Genomic DNA, 15,288 nt, shown 5'->3' with positions numbered 1-15,288 from the left:
AGACCAAGCTTCCGGAACACAGTATCGATGCCAAACGACCCCTAGACTCGGTACGAAACCAGGGGATTCTCACTGCAGACAATTTTCCTAGAAAACCTTGGATACTTCGTCGGATCGTGTTAACTCAGTAGTTAGTTCAGTCCACACGAAAGCTTATGTTTTCTAATGCATGCTAAAGAGATTTCGAAATTCGATGCTGGGGGTAGGGAAAGGAACGGCGGAGAAAGTGAAATGGTGAGCGGGGTGGTCAGCATAAAATAGTAAATAAATTCTTAGTCGTAATGAACAGAATCGTCGTGAAGTATCCATCCGGTTCTCTGGGTAGAAGAATATGATATGCGCCAGGGTTTTGTTGCTTGAGCAATTGAGAATGGATATTTTTAAGAGCAACACGGAGAACATCATAATAGAACACCACTTCATTTCCAGCTCTGACAGAAACGATAACTTTAGGGAGATATTCTGCCGAAAGGACAGGGATTGGAATTTTTTTGCTGGGATTAGTTATCCATGGCAAGTATAAGTGGCAGAAAACCGTGTGCGGTAATTGTGCGAGAGCGCCTCTTGCAAGTGTGTTTTTTACGTTTCCCCATGCTCCCCGTGGGTCCAGGCAGGTACATGTTTATGAATTCATATGAGCAAATGCGTTATCAAAGGCAATTGCCTTCAGTGAGAGTTTAAAAAAAGCAAAAGCGCTGAAAATGGCTTCCGCGTAATTTAACGCAGATAGAATTCATCTGATCTTACGGTAATTTTTGTCGGTTAATTTACCACATTTTCGTGCTCATTTTTCTATGAGCAGTCACTATCAGTGGCGCAGCGAGGGGGGGTTTTGGGGTATAACCCCCCCCCCTCTCCCCCCCAGAGCTCAGTTATCTGAGTAGAGTCAGTAAATCATTCAATTCAAATGCAAAATAACGTTGAGAGCATGTTCCTCTGTAACACTCAATTTATACTTAATATCATAACATAACGAATTTACGAAATACAAATTCCCTATTTAAAAGTAAACGGCTGGTGTCCGATAAGCCTCCACATATGCTTATTGAGGCGGCTCGCGGGGTTAGTATGTAGATGCAGATGATTTATTCCGTAACCCGCTGTGCCGAACGTCGAAAGGCACTCAAATTTCAAATTAAAAACTAAAAGTCGATTACAAATTTAGCCATTGAAATCTTAAGCTAACGAAATTATTTACTTCTGGAGTAAATTTGTGTAAATATTTAACTATTTTGATGGGAATTTCAAAACTTATTTTTAACTCGCACAACGCGTTTTACCACACTATCCCTGTGCTCTTGCGTTCCATGGAGAATGAATATGTCACAGTGTAATTTAATGCATTGCATGTGTTTAAAATAAAATTTCGGTGTAAATTACATTTTCGATTGTTCTTTCATGTCCAAAAATATCATCGTAGCAAATAAATCCCATCCTTCACTCCGCGATGATAGGTTTCTATAAATGAGATTTTTTGGCACCAAAGACTACTACCGTGAGATTTTGCTAGGGCTTTATCTTCTTTCCTTCATGCTATATGGGCAAATTTTGCAGGAGGGAGCGGAATGATCTCACGCTTAATTGATTTTACCACTACGTCTCATATTATCGGTCTTTTTGATTGGGAACAATTGATTCCTACACGTGATAGTCGGTTGAGGTCTATTCACATGTTTCTATCAAGTCGTGAAAAATTGAAATAAACGTGATAGACGCCATGGGTTAGTAGTACAGTGAATAGAGCAATGAAAAAGCCTTTTTTCCAGTGAATAATATTGGGTGGAATATCCAAAGAGCCTGAGTGCGGTATGACGGAAATGATTCGCTTACTTTTTTTTAAATTTAGTTAATGAATTTATAATTATTCTTGATCTGTATAGAAAGTTACTTGAGCTTTAAGAAAATAATTCTCAGCCTAAAGATAGTAAACTGTTGTATTCTACGAAAGGATCACCTAACGCACGCTTTTTATAGTAAATATTTGCTCATCAATAAGAGGAAAATCCATGGAAAGAGTTGTAAGCATATCGGAGTGCGATGACTACCAGCTTACAATATTTCTTTCAAGTCGCACAATGATCATGGTAAAGAGATTTCATTTTTGTGGAACTTTTCATTTGTAAACAATGGGATCGTTGGTTCTTTTTGCTTAATACCTCCTCTATTTTTAATTATTACCGTATAATTACGGTTTTTTCTTCTATATTATGAATTTATTTTCATGACCTTATTCATTTGATTTTTTACTGTTACCAATGGAGTTCATGGAACCTCTTCCGAGACAAGCCTGAAGTGCAGAATTTTTTTGCGATTGATTTCGTGACATCCATGGCTGAGGTTCATTAAAACCCTTTTTGTCTTCCAATGTAGTCGCAGATTTTCTTTGTCAGTCTTTTAATTAGAAGAGGTGCCCATGAAATGAGTCTCCTCCTTAGCTATACAACTTCATCATCTTCTTCGGTTCATTTTTCTTTCATCTTCTCCCGCCAGCATCAACATCTTATTTTATAGCCTGAGGATCGTTATCGTCTTTGAGTTTATTCTTTATTTCATGTTGCTCCCCTGTCGTATTTCAATCTAGTCTCACTGGCTCATTATGGCTTATTTTAACGCTTTAATTAAGTCCTTTGCTTGTAAGAGATTACTTCCGAATGTAACTTGTTCTGAGTAGGCTTACATGTCACTACAATCTCTCAATCCTATTACTTTCCTGCGCCTTGCAATTCAATATGAAGAATTATTATTTTCCCCAAAAAATACTGAAATATATGTGTATTTAATAAATATAAATAATAATTATCGATGCCTTTATTAACCCACTGCAGGAAAACGCCCACACAAGAATAATAATAATAAAACGTCTTTATTGGGCGAGATTGGGACTAGAAAGTCCCATCTTCCATCCATCCCCTCGTCAAACATGAAATGTATACAGTTAAATACGCTGTCAAGTTGCTCATGAAATTACATACAGAGAAATTGCATAAAAAGAAATAGAAGTTCCATTTGCAATCAAAAAATATTATATTATTGATAAAGAATGAGAATATTCATAAAAGTAGTTTATCATTATATTTTTTCTCACCAAAAATCTGAGTGTTTCTTAAAATTTAGTTTGGGCACAACTGTATCTGAGCTCCTTTTTTTGTTAAGAGTAGTGTTTAATTTTTCAATAAAACTTTACATTGGTTCTTCCTAATAAAAGTTTTCTGCCGTCAAAAAATGACTTTACTATTTAAGGTGATTCAGGATAAAAGTGATCTTCTGGTAATAAAGCCAAAGGATTGCGTTGGTATGATGACTATATGAAAAATACGACTGTTGAGTTTACTCATATTTTTGTTATGATAAAAGAGTGGTGTTATATTACTGGTTCATATTTTGCTTGTTGACTTTTTTAAGCCTAAAGTTATAGTTATGCTACGTTGCTTCATTTAAGACCATCCAATATAGGAATCTCAGCGTATTTTCCCATATCTGCGTGAAATGAAATCATGTGAAATTGAAAGAAACTGCCGCAGAAAAACTGTAATCAACCATTCCAAAAATACCCGTTGAGCACCTCACTAATAACTTCTGTGATTTGGTGGCGTTTTCACCCATGCACTAGGATAATTATGCATTATTTTATTAGTTCCGTCAAAGAAGAATTGTTCCTATGAGATTATTACAGTGGAAATTACTTATTGATAAACTTTGAACTCGCGAGCGTAAGATATTGAAATTTTTATGAAATAGTTATTTCCAATCTGACCTGAGTAGCATGAAATCTAGCTTAATATGGCGTCAATGCCTCAAAAGACCTTATTTGCCCGATATTTCTTTATTTTTAAGCTATAAATGGATAAAAAATATATGTCTTTCTTAATTCCTGCCTTGAAATCACACTTCGTATCAAAAGTTTGTTTGCAGATAATTTCTTTATAGCTCCTTGAGTTCTAGCCGTCTCCCATTTTGTGGAGGGAATGATTTTTTCGTTTTCTTCAGACAATTAAGGATTAATATGCAATCATTCAAACACAGCAATTACTTCGAACCATTTTAAATTATAGACTCTGGATAGGAAATTTACCAGTCCTTCCATCTATTGTGCCACACGGAAAGGGAAGGAAAGCAACGTGGAGCTGCTCTTAGGCTTCATCAGCTTAGACATAGTAACCGTCAAGACTAGCGATATATTTACGCTCGAGAAATGCTTTCGCTGGAGCCGTAAATAATTGCTTTGATTTGTCCACCGTTCACTCAGGCCTTAGGATTTCCTTCTAAGGTTTCAAAACTCATCCCTTACTTGCGTGACAATCTACTATTTGCCACCATTTGTCGCGAAGCAAGACCCGATTCAAGCATTGAAACGTGAACAAGCGGGTAGCTTTACGTAGAGCAGAATTTGCAGTATTTTCCCGGAAAATAGGGCACATGAGGAGTAAGATTTCTTGCGCAATATGCTAAAATTCCGTTTTATTCATAAATGGAAATGTAAACTTATATTGCGGAATTCAAATCTATTAGAATTAATTCTCTTGTCAATGTTCAGCACAGGTAGTTTTTTCACTAATTTGAATTTTCTTGCAATAGAACTGATAAGGATAATAGAAGTCGATTTAAAACTTCATATCAGGAAGTATAAACTTTTATTGTGGAATTCATATCCTTGAGATATAATTCTTTTGTCCGTGTTCAGTAAAGGTAATTTTCTTTTAGAGCATGAAAATTATATCCATATTCAGGTATTTATTATTTCATAACCGTGATAAATTATTATTAAATAAATAAATCCCGTTGTAAAAAAATTAAAATTATTTATGCATAAAGTTGTGTTTTATTGTTTTTCTTTTACCAGTGTGTAATTAAGAGAGTAAGTTCGTCTAAAATCGATTTGCAAGTGTACATTTTTCCGGTGCAATAAACTATTTCAATCTAGTTTTGCAAATTATAATGCCAACAACATATATATAGTTATGAAATCTATGCCTATTTCTTGCTGCCCTTCCTCTCTAGTTTATTATTAGAGGTTATCTTAGATGTCGTATATTTTTTATATTTGAAGGACTTATATGGTGAAAATTGTCTGAAAAGTACCCTATAAGTATTTTTTTATATTTTAGGGCAGAGTATAGGCTTGTTTATTTATATTTAGATTGCATATATAATTTTCTATTGTTTCCTTGAGGAATAAAAATTATGTTTTTATTTTATATTTCTATCAATGTGCAATCCATAAAATACCACGCTAAATATATCTTTCATTCCTTGACAGTATTAATATATCCAAACTAAGCAAAATATTTTTCTCCGCAATACCTACAACCTGCTTTTCTGTGAGAAAATTCTTCTCCAGCAATTAAATGCATTGGATCATTACCACGTAGTTCTTTATAAAGTGACACATGATGACGGATTTAATTTTAATTTTGTATCAAATTGCGAATAAAATCGAGGATAAATTGATTAAAGCCATGAAATATTGTTTTCAATAAATGATTATGTTTTTCTTCTTCTTTGCAGTTGGAAATGTGACTCAACTTCCTGCACTTCATGTACGCCGCGAAAACAACTGCTAACCTTGGATAAACTGCAAAGCGCTAGAAAAAAACCTCAACGCTCAACAAACGTAAGTCCATTTCGCTATCCTCATGATGGAATTGCATACAATTGGCTCCTTAGAGTGATGAAACTCTCATTTTTCAAGTATTCCGAGACCCTGTAGTGTATTTTTATTTTAGTTACATAATTTGTCTGCAGTAATCAGGTAATAAAGTGCAATTTTGGTTATGACATTCTTCATTTCCATCTGATCAAATTTGTTGGGAATAATTCTTTTGCGCAATTCAACATTTACAATCGCATTGACTCCTCATAAACTGTAGCTGTAATCTGTCCCCCACATTTCGATGCCATAATCTGCATAGTTCTGGCGTAGAATATCTGATGCTAGTTCTTGAGGTCCGGCAGGATCATAAGAAAAATTATCACATATTATCTTCTCGATGATTCTTTGAGGATATTGGAAGATAGAAATCCATTTCATTTGGCGGTCATTCATTTCATTTCATGAAAAAAGTTGCTAACTGATTTTTGGAGGATATATTTGTAACTTTATAATGGTGTATAAGTTATTCTGAGGTGTATAAAAACTAGTTTCTTCAAGTTGTCGGCCGCTTGTGGCCATTTTAAAGAACGAATTTATTGAAGGAGGTAAATATTTTAGTTTGTAAATTTGGCTCCAATTCGCCTGATTATCTGGTGGCCAAGGTCGTATGATGATGAGTCATAAGGCATATATCCCCCCAAAGGGTGAGATATAAGAGAAGAAATGTATAAATATGCTCCAACTGTATCGACACCGAAATTTCTGACTCTATCTATCTAAGGCCTTCATGATCGTGATGAAGTTAGTGACTCAGTGACCTCTTCTGTTTATTTCACAAACAACCAGCTTCGGCTGTTTGCTTTCAGGCATATAATCTAGGGTGACACAGGTTTACATTACATGCTAAATTTAGTTTTTCTGGGTGCCGAGACCAACATTTCCCATTATATGAGAAAGGAAGTTGTCATGTCTTTTTGTAGTGTTTTCTGTAAAGGAGGGGATATTAATTCTCATTTTCAACTGATATTATTTGATATGGGCTAAAATTCGCTAACTCTTCTCGGCTCGTTTTCACATTAAAACCTAGGGTTCCAGCCAAGGGGACTGCGTAGAGGAGGCCCAATTCCATCCCAAAGAAGGTTGATTTCTGTTGCCACTTCGGTCTTATTCGGTTTCCAAAATTGTCCGCGGCGCGGTGAAGAGTGCAATGCGATCCACGTTTTTCCAATATGTTGCAGTAAAGTGTTTGTAATTGCGACGAATAGCATTGACGGTTATGAATTCGATAAATCACATCATCATGAATGTAAATTTTGGTTAACACCCTTAATTATACCTTATTTCCCCGTGAAAGTCGGATCAATTTGTCTGTCTGGGAAGCGAGTGGCGACTTTAGTAAACCCATTTAAATGCGCGATGGTTGACGACACATTTAGAAATCGACTTGAGGATCCTCATTTGTAATTTTCGTGGTTCGATCATTCCTATTCATAAGCTATTTAAAATTCATCTATTGATCCCTTTTTCTTGTGCCTCAACATCTCTTGCTAAACTTCTACTTAAGGCTTTCGCGGCGCGGGATTGCTGTTCTCTCCATAGTTTTCGGATTAACTGTGTTGAAGTTGTTCTTAAGATGATTTTACGTGGCCTATGTTGGCCACATCTTCAAATCAGATATGAGCCTGACAATTGCAATGTAGACAATGAGCATAGACTAAATACCCCATGGGATAGACGCAAAAGCACGCCAAAATCCTCGACGCTGATTGGTCGCGCCAGTGGTAGGCCACCCTAAGAGTGGTATATATAGGGAGCCATTTCCATTTGTCGGCACTCAGACCTTCTGAAGATGTGGCCAGCATAGACGACGAAATATCGTCTTAAAAACAACTATGATGCAGCCAACCTGAAAACTATGGGGAGAGCATTTTGCTCAGGGATAGCAATTGAAAGTAAAAACCAGTAAAATTTCAATAGTTTCGTTCCCGGGAGCGACATGTAGAAACGAAACAAAATGGATTTAATCCCGGAGAGCTAAACTCAGGGTCGAAACAAAATCGGAGTCAAAACTACTTCGGGTCGAAACTAAACTAAAACTCTGGGACGAAACGAAACGCAGATAATTTTTCGCACCGGAGGGACCACGTGCTTCACCTTCGAACAGTTAAGTTTCGACCAACACACCGAGTACGAAGTATGGTTGAATGAAGTAGAGGCTCGGCCTGCGGCCATTAGATGCATGGGGCAATCATATCTTTACCACTAACAGGAGAAAGGAGAACGAAAACTGAGAATTCTATTTTTAAGCTCAATGCTTTAACCTCTCCACACGTATGTAAAACGTAATGGGACGAAACTATTCACTCATATCCCCATCCACTCAACTTCTGGGATCGAAACTTAACTAAGAGTAGCGGAATTTCGATTAATTTAGTTTTGTTCTCAGAAGTAAAGTGTCGTTCCGGGTGGAAACTAAACTCCTTGGTGATTTTAATTTCGTGCGGGAACGAAACTAAACATAGGCCTCGTATTTTCGTTTCCCTCCGGGTCGAAACGAATCATTTTCGTTTCGTTTCACTCTCCATCCCTGCTTTTGCTAGGCACCTATATCTTTCCGACTTGTCGCGAATTAGGAGGTTAATGTGTGTCATTCCAACCCGGTGGATGTGGATTTTGTAATGCGCCCCAGATAAAGCGTCATCATCATCATATCCCGTGCTCCCCTTTTTCCACCCCACCCACCACGCCGCGGCAGTTTGCAGCCTCCGCCAGGCACAGCACTGGCGCCTAGGTCGATCGCCCCTCTCTTCATTGTGGCCAGTACCCCTACACCTTCCTATAGACTCCTCTACAAGCATTTACCTCGTGTCTTTTTGGCATTATTTTTTGGAGAAAGCGAACGACAGATAAGGTCATTTGCGCCATGAAGAAAGTTAGAAGGGAAACCTGGCTTCGACATTAGTTTGATCTTAACAATAGCACTTATGTCATGATTGCTGTTGAGAAGCGGTAGGCGTTTTCAATTTTGAATTAATACAGTGGAACTTGGTTATAACGTCATAAAAGGTACCAGAAGATTTTTAACGTTATATCCGAGTGACGTTATGAAAAAAGCAGCCTTTAATCTGAATGAAAGGACAAAGTAAAGACGCAAATTTTCTGCTACATACAACACTGTTTATTGAAATCTACTCGTACATTGGAATATGTATAATAAAAAAACGTTAGTAAAAAAATGATATTCACAGTTAAATATTTTACAGTCTAATAAAAACCTTACTTTACTGTCGAAAAAAATCTGCGATCTTCTTTTGATCGGTCCTTTCAGAAATATAAATTCTCTCCGTTGTGCAACAAACGTCTTGAAGCGCGCTGAGTGTTGAAGCAGTGCAGCGGTGAAGCACTTTTGCAACCTAAGAATCGCAAAATTTTTGACGCTATACCCGAGCGTCGCAATATTTGTCGGCCATATAAACGGGTTTTCGTACAACAAAAAATGTTCAATTTTGGCTGGTCTGTATAAAATGTGACGTTTAACCCGAGTTGACGTCACAGCCGATGCCGTTATAACCAAGTTCCACTGTACTATTTTTCACGAGCTTTAATTTGAAATATTCTGATCCTACCTGAACCTACGCTGCACAAACGCTCAACAATCGCCCACCGAATCAAATCCGCTCATCTAGTAGCCCTAGTAGTACTAGATGAGAGGATTTGATTCGGTGGGCGATTGTTGAGCGTTTGTGCAGTGAAGGTATCTCGAAATATCTAACTCAATATTAAATAATGTAGACTTCGTCAGCTCACGGTTACTGTACCGATCACTATAATGCACAAATATAACCATCGTAGGAATATTTGTTTAATAATAATATGTTGAATACAGTCACATCTCTATAAGTGAGAACTGGATAAGTGAGAAATTTTCATGAGTGAGACTCATCGCAAGATCCAGCCAATTTTACTCTTGAAAGCCTCTATAAGTAATAATCTAGGAAGCTCCACATCTATTGGCCGACTTCATATAGGGAAATGTGTGCACGGTGTCCGACTCAATACCATTTGACGGTAAACCAATTTCGCCCTCAAACTTGAGATTTGTATATATTTTAGTTAAGGTTGAAGAGAGCACATTCTTCAATACTCTATCAATTCCTAACGAATACCTTGACGGAAGTTAAAAAAGAAAGACAGGGATATTTTCTCTAAGAAAATTTTAGAAATGTACATAGTTGCATCTTCGAATTAAGTGAATCGTGACATGCTGCTATAACGTCGTTTAATTAAGGTAACAATCTCTTTTTTTGGCACGAGAAATTAGATAAAAAAATATATTAATATACCATAAGGGAATCTTCAAAGCCTTCAAGTGATTCCTTTTAATAAAAATTGTGAATAATTTAAAGTTTACATATAATTGCATGCATAATGAGTATATAACTGCACTTTTCCGCACGCTCTTATTTTTAACTCTATAAATGAGAAAGGTAAGTCCAGTAAGTAACTTACGTAAGTGTGAAACTTCTATCAGCGAGAAAAATATTCCGGACCCTTGAACTCTCACTTATCGAGGTTGGACAGTTTTTGATTTGAAATAAATGTCGGAGATCGATATTGACTGCCGTCAGCCCTTTTTTTCTGTCTTCGGCTCGTTTTGTATCCCTCAAGGAAATTTTTACATAAAAATTATTACCAGCATAATTAAATTAGAGCCTTTAGATTATCTTTTAGACGACCGTATTGTTTAGTGTAAACGTCAGGTATAGTTCGTAAGATCGTTCGTAAAGTTCGGAGATAGATATTAACTCCCGTCAGCCCTTTTATGGTCTTCGGGTGGTTATGTATCCCTCACCAAGAAAATTTGTAGCATAAAAATGACTACCAGCATAATTAAATTAGAGCCTCTAGATTCCCTTTTAGCTGACCGTATTATTTTGTGTAAACGTCAGGTATAGTTTTCGAGCAGTTGTGAACTTGACGCTCAAATACATGAGTTAATATTACCAGAGACACTTCTCTTTGAGCATGTTATTTTTTTATGAGCACTTAATTCTCAGTGCACTTTATCAACCACTTCAAGAACCCATAGATAAAGCTCACAATCGGTAAATAGGACTTGTGTCTGCGTGAGTGGATTTTTTTTTTGTCGAAAGAGAGATAAGGTCGTGGTGATGGGCGATGAGAGGTCTCTTGAATAGATCTACTGTCACATCATGTCAATTTGGGATTCTGAGAGATAAGTCTATCTCTAAGTACATTAGCTGATAATAGTCTGACGGGCAATTGTGTGAAGAGTATATGATGAATATACGAACCGTTATACTGCGAGCTATCTTCGTCGCATCATTTTATTATATCTATATTCTCCTTTTGATGTCACTCAAGCTATTCTTTTGATAGAGAGGCATTTGCTATGCCCGATTTTTGACTTTGACTAGAATGAATCTTCTTTTATGTTAGTAATACAATGAGGGAGTTAATTAATTCCATTTCAAGACATTTGAATGCTATTCTTCGTAACTCTATTCATGTTTTAGAAACCTTACAATTATATCCACTTGCAAAAATCCATTTATAGCACTTTTAACGGTAATTCAAATGCTGTGTGTCATAAAATCCAAAGTATACACTCTAAAAAGTCCCTGCATTAACTACATCTCAACATTGATTTAAAGAGAGTTTAAAGCTATTGTTCTACTAAAAGCATTTACCTAAACGCAAAAAAATGAGACAAAATGCCCTAAAATTCATACATTCTCTAATTTGCGGTACCATCTGTCGATATAACCATGTTTATATTTTTTCCTTGGCATCGTTTAAGGTGCTGTTTTATCATTCTAAACTTTACATTTACCGCTTCGAAGAAATAGCTTCATTAAAAATTCATGGATTACCGGTTAAACTTTATTTTTAACGCGTGGTTCTGTATTCTATAGTTCAAATGAGATTTTGGCGCATGAATCCAACACTTTTTTCCTCTCCACGCTTCCTCTGCATTTAAACAATGTGTGTCGTGTGTTCCCTTTTCCAATGATACCAACTTTGAGCGCATATTCTCTGTGCCTCGGCTTTAATAATCTTCTCAAATACTTACAAGGCAGCCTGATTCTGTCTTTTGACTCGTTGTAATGATCCATTTCTCTCTAGCAATTGTTCTCATCGCTTTCTCCTAATCTCTGCAACAGAAGGCTTCCCTCCCCTGACTGTTTAGTCGTATTCCGCTTCGCGATGCTCAAGTTTTTCCTCACCGCCATTTCTTCCTGCGGGTTTGAATTATCTGCGAGAGTGCTTGCAGCGGATAATCGATAGATGAATCCTGCCGTTTTCTTAAAAAGAGACTCCAGATACCCAGAGGATCTTGTGAATTTCCAATAATTGAAACTGAACGACTTTCACGATTACATATATGTATAGGATAATGCCCTCCAGTAAATTCCACACTGTCAATGGATTCATGGCTTGAATACATCTGATTCTTACGATTCTAGGTACGGGATAACATTCATGAAATATAGAAACGCTATTCTTTCGGGTTTGCATTGCTATGATACGTTTAATACACTAGGTTTTTACCAGGGTAAGTAATCTTTTTCTATAGATACCCTGTAATTTACGTTTTACGTGACTGCCATTACTTGTCATGGTGTAATTCCTAAAATGTATCAGTAAAAGTTTTATCAGGGCGGGCTGCATGATTAAAGATTTCCAGAGGAGGAATGTTTTTTTAATAAAGAACTGTTATTCTACCTAATTACTATTTTTTAAACAGCGTGTGGTTTATTCAAACTCCATTTGAGATAAATAAAAAATGTTTTGATCAACACATCTAATCAATTTTATATAAATATTGCTCTGAACTAAGCTCATGCATACAATCGTAATCACCCTCGTTTTGGGTGTTTGGCCCAGCTAAAGGTTCCCCCGGTAGTATATCCAATTTTAAATATTATTCCTTTTGGAAGTAAAGCCGCTCCTTCTATTTTTTACGGGTAGATGTTTTGCAAGATGATCTTAATCACTGAAATCGCTGAACAAGGCATTTTGAATTTAAATAATTATGCAAAAAGTCACTCTGAATCCCCAAAATTTGGCATATTTGAAATAAAATCCGATGATCAGATTGTTAATGCATTGCAACAATTGAAATTTGAACAAATACTGTGCACCAAACTTTTATTACAAAATGAAGTAACTTGTTAATTAGCTAAAGTCATCAAATCAAAGTCAGTAGATATTTTACCTTAATATCAGGTTAATTCATCTATTAAAATTTAATTTGATGGGAATGTATTGCAAGTATATGGGCGATATTTTTATTGCTTTTATTTTTAAGAGTACATAGATGACTAGAAAGAAAAGAAACAAGAAGTGATTCTAAAGGATATTGGAAATAAAAAGATTGTAAAGCTTTAGTAGACCTTGTGGGCATTAAGTTACTTGAGCTGTATTTTAGTGAGTGCTGAGAATTATGCAGCTCAAGAAACGATAGCAAAAGTTCTCAACTCTAGTCTCGAAGGATTGCCAATGTGTCTAAAGCCTCAATAAATAATAAGCCTCTAATAAAGCCTCAATTGTCACAATGGAGGCTTTATGAGAGACAATTGAGACCTCAACTGTCTTAATTGTAGGATTATTTTGGTGGATTTTTACGTGCATGATATAATGGTATATGTTTGATTGGCATATACTCCTCTCAGCCCATGTATATTTTATTCCAGCATTTTTTTCATTACCAGGAGCTAACCTACCAAAAGGCTATTGCCCAGAAAGAATATTTAAACGCGCTTTATTAGTTTCTCGGCCTAAATATCCCTATTTTTACCCATCGTTTTCGTAGTAATAGTTATGTTGCGAGAGGTACATACTATATTTTGATACACCCTTCTTGAAACCTGCTCAGTTTCCTTTTCTATAAACTTTATTCTTTTATACCAACTTAAGTATTCGATTACCTATTTTGGAAGGTCCTTAAAACGATGCCAAGATTTCTAAAAATTATGGAAATCCCTAACAGAAAAAAAATGCTAGAACTCAGTACCTATAGTTTTCTTTGTGATATTAATGTTGCGAGAGGTACACACTATATTTTTAATATACTATTCTTTATGTATCAGCTTCGTTTTCTGTAAAATTTACTCTTTCATAAGAACTGGAATTTTCGATGATAAATTTTGGAAATGTGTATTTTTATAAATGTCCTTAAAACGATGCCATGATTTATAAAAACCGTGGAAATCCCCAACAGATGTAAAATGATGCCAGATCTCAATCGCACCGTGTTGGCTGCAGTAGTCTGCCACTGCCGGAACTGCTCGTGGAAAATAATGAGTGGGAAGAGTGAAAAGAGAGGGGATATCGCTCTCTTTCTACGGCATTGCAGTTCCTCGACAGTTGTTGCCTTCTTCCAGCCGCGGGGCCAATTGCCGCTCCCAGCAGCGGACCCGCGTGATCAATATCAAGGAGAAATTACGGCGGAAAAATTCGATATTTCGGACGGCGCCGACGCCACACGGTGCGTGATTCCAGTGCTAATGGGCCATCACGCTCGTGCTACTGAGGCACGGAAGTTGCGACACGGCACGACCCTGCTACCCTTCCCCACCACACGGATAAAATATCAATTTTTTTGGCCTGCCCCTTTTGGTATGCTGCGTGTATGGCATTTCCCTTCCCCCCTCTTCTTCTGGGCACCAAAGGGGAACAAATTAAGTGGAATAAAAATAAAATAGGATTTAAGAAAAACAAATCTTTCCAAAAACTGTTTAAAAAGCACTAAAAATTCAAAAATGAGCTTTTCATCACTCGTAAAATAAAGCATAGATGCTGATTAGGGTTATTAGAAATGAATGTAGATTAGCCTGATAGTTGAGCATGGATCGGCTCGCAATATTAATACCTAAACCTATTCAGCACCCAAGTTTTATTCTCCAAGTGATGAAAAGTTTATTTCTCACCATTAGGGCATTTTATGCTGTTTTTGGAATAAGTTTGTTTTTGTAGTATCATTTATTTTACTTATAGGCATTTTCTACATTTTAGTGGTGAATCAAAAAATCGATTAAACCAGGGCTGTTTGAAGACATTTGATCCAAAAAGTTAATAACTCACGCCATCTATTGAGAAAATTTACTGTTCTTTTTCCATATTCAGATTTAGTTAATTGATTTGATCACGATGGATCAAAATTTCAAATTTGTGTGCATTGGATATTTTGTTTTCAGCAAATGCAAGCTTATGGGCTAAGTTTCAAGCCGATCCCCCGGTGGAAAGTTGGTTAAAAATCAATCACAAGATTCCATCGATGAAATAGACAAACAGACGAAGTAGGTTTAGAAAAAGCGTGTAATAAAAAGGAAAGGAAAATATTTCTGTGGTGGGAAGTTCTCCATCTGTCATGACTCCCTTTTCCCCTCCCTACTCTCCTGTTTTCTTTGCCTACCCTCTTCTCTCTTCCTACCCTACGCCTCTCTCCTTTAATTTACAATTCTTGCGTTTGATTTGGGGATCGCGGTAGACTAGTGGGTGGATGCGTTTGCCTCTCATCCGAAAGGTTTCCAGTTAAAAACCCGCTTGAAGACTTTGGACATTCCCAGAAAACAGTCCTCTCCGGTGCGTGTGAGGATATCGTGCAGAAGTGTGACCAGGTATCTTTGATCGCTACAAAAAGAATCGGTACTCGCTTCTCAGATACTCAATCA

The 15,288-nt window shown here is 36.7% G+C and overlaps 1 long non-coding RNA gene across 1 annotated transcript in view; it reads left to right on the top strand.

Moving 5' to 3' along the window:
* LOC124166730 overlaps positions 1-15,288 on the top strand; it is a 256,407-nt gene that overhangs the window by 179,236 nt on the left and 61,883 nt on the right. The window contains exon 3 of the long non-coding RNA XR_006866488.1: positions 5,506-5,611. This is a non-coding gene — a long non-coding RNA (uncharacterized LOC124166730). The remainder of the gene's footprint in view (positions 1-5,505; positions 5,612-15,288) is intronic.

The sequence above is a fragment of the Ischnura elegans genome, chromosome 10, assembly GCF_921293095.1.
Source record: "Ischnura elegans chromosome 10, ioIscEleg1.1, whole genome shotgun sequence".
In the NCBI taxonomy this organism is placed as follows: Eukaryota; Metazoa; Arthropoda; class Insecta; order Odonata; family Coenagrionidae; genus Ischnura; species Ischnura elegans.
Note: the sequence above shows the minus strand (reverse complement) of the source record. Positions and strands in the feature narration are given on the sequence as shown.